The sequence below is a fragment of the Nuphar pumila genome, chromosome 3, assembly GCF_984573655.1.
Source record: "Nuphar pumila chromosome 3, dmNupPumi1.hap1.1, whole genome shotgun sequence".
Taxonomy (NCBI): domain Eukaryota; kingdom Viridiplantae; phylum Streptophyta; class Magnoliopsida; order Nymphaeales; family Nymphaeaceae; genus Nuphar; species Nuphar pumila.
The window spans coordinates 6,499,708-6,505,670 of record NC_143251.1 but is presented as its reverse complement, the minus strand read 5'-3'; the positions used below and the strand labels follow the sequence as shown (position 1 = coordinate 6,505,670).

Here is a 5,963-nt window from a genome sequence, read left to right as displayed (position 1 = left end):
GGGCTCCACTCATAGACGTTGGAGCCCCTCCAACGGTCACAAATGTGACCGTTGGAAGGGGCCCAACGTCTATTTGAGTGGGCCCCCCAAGGTACCTTTTGGTACTTGAGAAAAAAGAAATAAAAAATAAAAGAAAAAGAAAAATAAAATAAATTACAATCACATTCATAAAGTGAATGTGCGTAAAACAGAGGAAAAGACTAAAATACCCCTACAGCTAAACAAAAGGAAAATATATATTTTATATATATATATATATAAATAGGAGGATACATATACATATATACCATATATGTATATGTATCATCTTTTATATATATAAAATATATCTAATTACAACAATGGATGGATACATTTTAACACTTTCTATGTGCATGATTTTGCATGACTGCTTCACCTTCCTTAAGTAGAAAATCCCCAAGGAACCCCGCTGCAACCTGCTTCTGAGTTCTGACTTGCCAATGCTGCACTATACATCTACTCTTACTGCTAATCCATCTACCATTCATGGAAACCTTCCCATAGTGCATTGGCATACTCGTCTCACATATTCAATGAAAGTTCTTTCTTTGACATTGAGGTTGCCGTTCTCAATGTTCATCAAGAAAACCCAAATCCAGAAAAGGCCTAGTGCATTAACCTCTCAATCCAGGACAACTTGGATTGATGATCCCAGACCAGCTTTTGGAGCCAGCATGAATATATGTAGACACAGTGCAGGTCAATCAGAGTTGGCAAAACAGTCATTTGTTCAACTCATTGCACATTGTAAAATTATTATCCATTTCACCTTCACAATTTGATGCTGGCCCGGCAAAAGCATCATCATGTCATGTGTCAGTAAAATTTTAGGATTGCTTATCAATGATATGTAAGATAACATGACTACATCCATCTAACAGCCCAACAATCTCATTTTTTTGTTACCTCCATATAAAGTTTTAGGTTTGCGTATCAATGATATGCAAAATAACATGACTACATCCATCCAACAGCCCAACAATCTCATTTGTTTATTATCACCATAGCATGGCAGTCATCAAGAAAGAAGCTATATATTGATCAACCGTAGAAGTGGTTAACCACATGCTATTTACTCATGTGTTATGCAATAACAGGTTTACAAAAACAGTAGCTTTTATAAATGCTGCATCAGTAACAGAGTACCATATTTTGCAGTTAAAGAATTTAAACCAGAAAATGCTGGAAGTCACAAGAACAATAACTATAGAAAGGTTATTATAGTGAGAATAGGAGGGTACCTTTACAGGCTGATTAACAGTAAGGTGCCAGTGTGACACATATGGGACCTGCTGTGGGACCATGTGGAAGGGTGAATCCATTAATTTGACCCTTCAAGTGTTTTTGCTCCCTCTGTCCATTCAGATCCTGAACACATTACTATTCTAGAAAATCTATGCGTAAAATGGACGTAAAGGAGAATCAACTAAAGAACTGCACTGAAACCAGGAACAGTCAAATCAGGAATGTATCTTCACCATAGGAAGAGGCAGGTTATCATGGAATCCTTGTGTTGGGAATGGTCCATCTACCTTCCATCCTATTCTCTGACTCATATATGGGCACGTGATTGCCTGAATGATTTGAGTTGGCAAAGTGAGGGACCATAACACCTTGAGAATGTGAAAGGTACATGGGGGAATAACTAGCTCGGACAGCAGGAGGAGTTGCTGTGGCCAATCCAGACATACATTGTGAATGGAAAAGCTGCAGCTGGTCATGCCGGAATTTCTTCAGCTGTGCTATATCTACATACAGGAGCTTTCCATGGAACATGGTTGCTGCATAAAAGTGTTTTGACAAAACCCATAAATATGTATCACAATGTGCTAATTTTCACTTACATGCATTATGGAAAGGAAAAAGGTAAAGCAAAGCAGAGGGAACTTAAGCTAGAACAAGAAGCAGGCAATGCTCACGTGAAATGTGGCTACTGCCTTATTTGCTTCTTCAAAGGAAGAGAAGCAAACAAAGCCAAACCCTTTACTCAACCCCTTCTCATCACGCATCACTTTCACTGAAGTGATATTCCCACAACTATTGAAGTGTTATTTTAACTGATCATCATTAACAGAATCATGGATATTCTCCACATACACATTTGAACCCTGAAAAATGTACAACAAAATTGCTCTTTTCTCTTAGAGTGGTTATAAACTTGCAAATGGGGTATATGAAAACTAATCTTTCTTGCTCAAAATACTGAAGACAGTGCACCACCTGAAACTTTAAGCTCTTCTCCTTTCGCCTTTCCTCAAATTCACTTTGGAGGATCTTCTTGCGCTCTTCTTTTTTCAGGGGCCTTCCTAACATATAATGCCTTTGAAACCCTGAAAAATGTACAACAAAATTGCTCTTTTCTCTTAGAGTGGTTATAAACTTGCAAATGGGGTATATGAAAACTAATCTTTCTTGCTCAAAATAATGAAGACAGTGCACCACCTGAAACTTTAAGCTCTTCTCCTTTCGCCTTTCCTCAAATTCACTTTGGAGGATCTTCTTGCGCTCTTCTTTTTTCAGGGCCCTTCCTACATATAATGCCTTTGAACCTAATCCAGGAAAAGGTTTTCTACATTAGGGAAAATTAAGTAAATGGGAGAATCATTTTCAACTTTGTGGTCACAATAAACATGACTAGAATCGTGGAACTCAAAGCGCAAGAAGAGCAATGTTGATAGTAGTCAATCAGCACTGAAAATTAAGGTGGACACAGAATTAGAAACACCAACCAAGTAGTTCTCCATTCATGACATCAACAGCCTTTTTGGCATCCTCCGAGGAATTATATCCAACAAATCCAAACCCTCTTGACTTCCCTTCGTCATCCTTCATGATGGCACATGCAGAGATGTTACCGATCTCAGAAAACATTTCCTTGAGCACATCCTCTGTCACCACCTCTATATCCAAGTTCTTCACATAGAGATTTTTAAAGTTATTTTCTTTATTAGGTACAACCCTCTGACTCTTCTTGATGAATTTGCCAACATACCTGAAAATCATTCAGGTGATAGTCAGTACAAAAATTTACATCAGTCACAACCAAGAAAGGAACATCACAAAAAGAGTTCTAAATAGTCAAACATTCAACTACAAGGATCGCTACCAAGATGACCATGAAAGAAAAAAATAAAATGAGTTTACACCATTCATGAGTTTCAAAGATGTTGATAAATAAAGAAAAATAACGAGAAATTTAAAGTATCAAGAAATCTAGGTGTACACAGGATTTCTGAACCATCACACCTAATTCACCCCACAAAATTGTAGATCAAAGAAGGAAAAACAAAAACAGATAAAAGGATGTTTGCAAGAAAACAGATGCATACTTGGAGCATTAATCCCCATTGAAGCATAATAAACTCAAGAAGAAAGAAAAAATAACAAAATAAAATCTACCACTTACAAGGTCTTTCCTCCAACTGTCGTACCATTCAGATTAGCCATAGCATTGTTAGCATCTCCCTCTTTTTCAAACTGAACAAAGCCAAAACCCTTGCTCTTCCCATTATCCCCCATTGCAACCTTGCTCGATAGGATACTCCCATACTTGGCAAACATTTCATTGAGCCCGTTATGATCAATCGACTCATTAAGATTCTGCACAAAGATATTCCTTGTATCAACAAACAAATAATCACACCCAAGATCAACCAATGATTGAAAAAACACCAAATATGTGATGCCAAAGAATCGAAAAGACGTAAAAGGATGACAGATTAGCCAAAGGGATCATACCTAAAGATCAGAGCCGTACCTGTGTTTTATGGGGCCTGAGGCCGAGGGGAAAAATGGGCCCCCTATTAATAGTAGGAGGGGGGCAGCCCCTCCGATTTTTTTTTTAAAGAATCAAAATAACAATAAAATTTGCATTCACATTAAACAAATATAATATTACAAATATTTATATTGTATTAAATAAAAATAGGGGAGCTCGGGCCTTAAAAATGGGCCCCTAAATTTTTTTTGGGCCCAGGGGCCCTGAGGCCCAAGCCTCATTGGCCTCTTTACAGGTCCGGCTCTGCTAAAGATTAAAGGTACACCAATTTTCATGTATTACTGGAAAACACTCGTTAAGAAAAAAACAGAACAAATTGCTTCCGGAACTAAAACAATGATAACAAAAGAAACCCAAAAATATGAATAACACCAACAAAAGGAAAGAGATCCAGAGAGAGAAAACAACACCATGTAGAAATAACAAAGATTCATATTATATAAAACAGATCAAAATAAAAAAAGAAAAAGAAAAGAGTACCATGACGAACAGATTGCTGGCACCATTCTTTCTTGTTTGGGGGTCTCTGCGAGACTAATTAATCCTTATAGCTTTCCCATTCAACACGTTGCTGTTTAGCATTTGGATTGCCTTGGTTGCTGAGAGAACCCGAAACGATGAACAGCCATCTCCAAGAATTCACAATGCAAATCACAAGTCGAAAGAAGGAAAGAGGGGATCAAGAGTTTTACCATCAGAAGTGGAATGGAGGCAGACGTAGCCGTAGCAGAGAGATCTGCCAGTGGCATTATCCCGGCATACGCGAACGGAGATTACCGGATGGCGGCGGAGAACCTCTCGAATAGCTGGCTCTCTGAGACAGTGGGATCAAGATCGCCGACGTAGAGAGAGGTCTGTGGTGGTGCCGCCGAAATAGTGGTGGTGGTGGCCATTTCACAAGAGAGGTAGACATTATATATATATATATATATATATATATATATATATATATATATATATATATATAGATAGATAGATAGATAGAGAGAGAGAGAGAGAGTGAGAGAAGAAGAAGAAGAAGAATGCCGTTAGAGAGCAAGGATGCAGGGAATATAAAAAAAAACGAACGACAAGAACGTAACGGTTAACGGGAAAAAAAGGCTTGTGGCTGAGGTTAATAAATGACTAAATTGCCCTAATAAATTTGGTTATGGACGGCTGACCGTTTAGCCTGAGTTTGACTATTTGATGACTATAAAACCCGTAGGGTTTAGTCAAGGCTGTTCACTCGAGGAAAGTACGGTCTGAATCAAGTTGGATCCAAATCCGAATATGAAATTCATGCGGTGTGAACTGACCCGAAATTAGATTTTATGATGTAACGTGTGGTAATACTGGATCTTGTAAAGGAAAGACCGAAACAAATGTTTTTACAGGTAAAAAGTGCAGCAGGATCAGATTTTATACAAATATGAACACAGAACGGATCCAACTTAAAAGGTTGATTCAACTGCAGCCCAGACCTGACCTGAAAGTAATGTATGAATACTCTTTCGGATCTTATCTTAAGAATCCATGTCCACATAAAAATATAACACTATCACATTAATAATGCAATAATATTAACATAAAAACACGACATTTTTAACATAGGTGACATTATGGAAATATTGTTTTTGGAGGAGTATGTCTGAAAATTTCGTGATTCGGAAGATCATCAAAAGGTGACCAATTTTATGATTTTGATCCATTTAATTGGGTATGGCCTAAAGGCAAAAGTTTGTTGGCATTGTCAATCCACTATTTCTAGACCCTGTCTAGCATTGATGCTGAACTTGACAGCCTTTCTGATACCAACAGGCACATAGACTCTCTGGAACACAACCCTTGCGTGGTGGTTGTTGATAGTTTTTCTTATAGTGGACCCCATTAAACCCAGGTCCGGACCCAATACCATAGCCAAAGATCAGGTTCAAGTCTGGTTTTACCTTGGTCCGAACCAAACCCGACCAGTTGACATCCCTAGTGAGGGTGTTGAGATGAAGCACTAGATCAAACCCTGCTGGCACACCGGTGTGTTGTAGATTTTAGAAGTGGGTCACAAAAGGCAGGGTGGTTGTAGAGCCCACTCAAGGTTTTTCTCACTTGGGCCAGGGTTCCTTTTCATTAAAAAAACTTAATTGGGTATGTCCTAATTGAATAGAGTTTGCTTTGATATTTATCA

The 5,963-nt window shown here is 38.2% G+C and overlaps 1 pseudogene; it reads right to left on the bottom strand.

The window, feature by feature from the left end:
- Positions 1-1,913: 1,913 nt before the first annotated feature.
- On the bottom strand, positions 1,914-4,692 carry LOC149841772 (polyadenylate-binding protein 7-like; annotated as a pseudogene).
- Between the last annotated feature and the right edge of the window lie 1,271 nt (positions 4,693-5,963).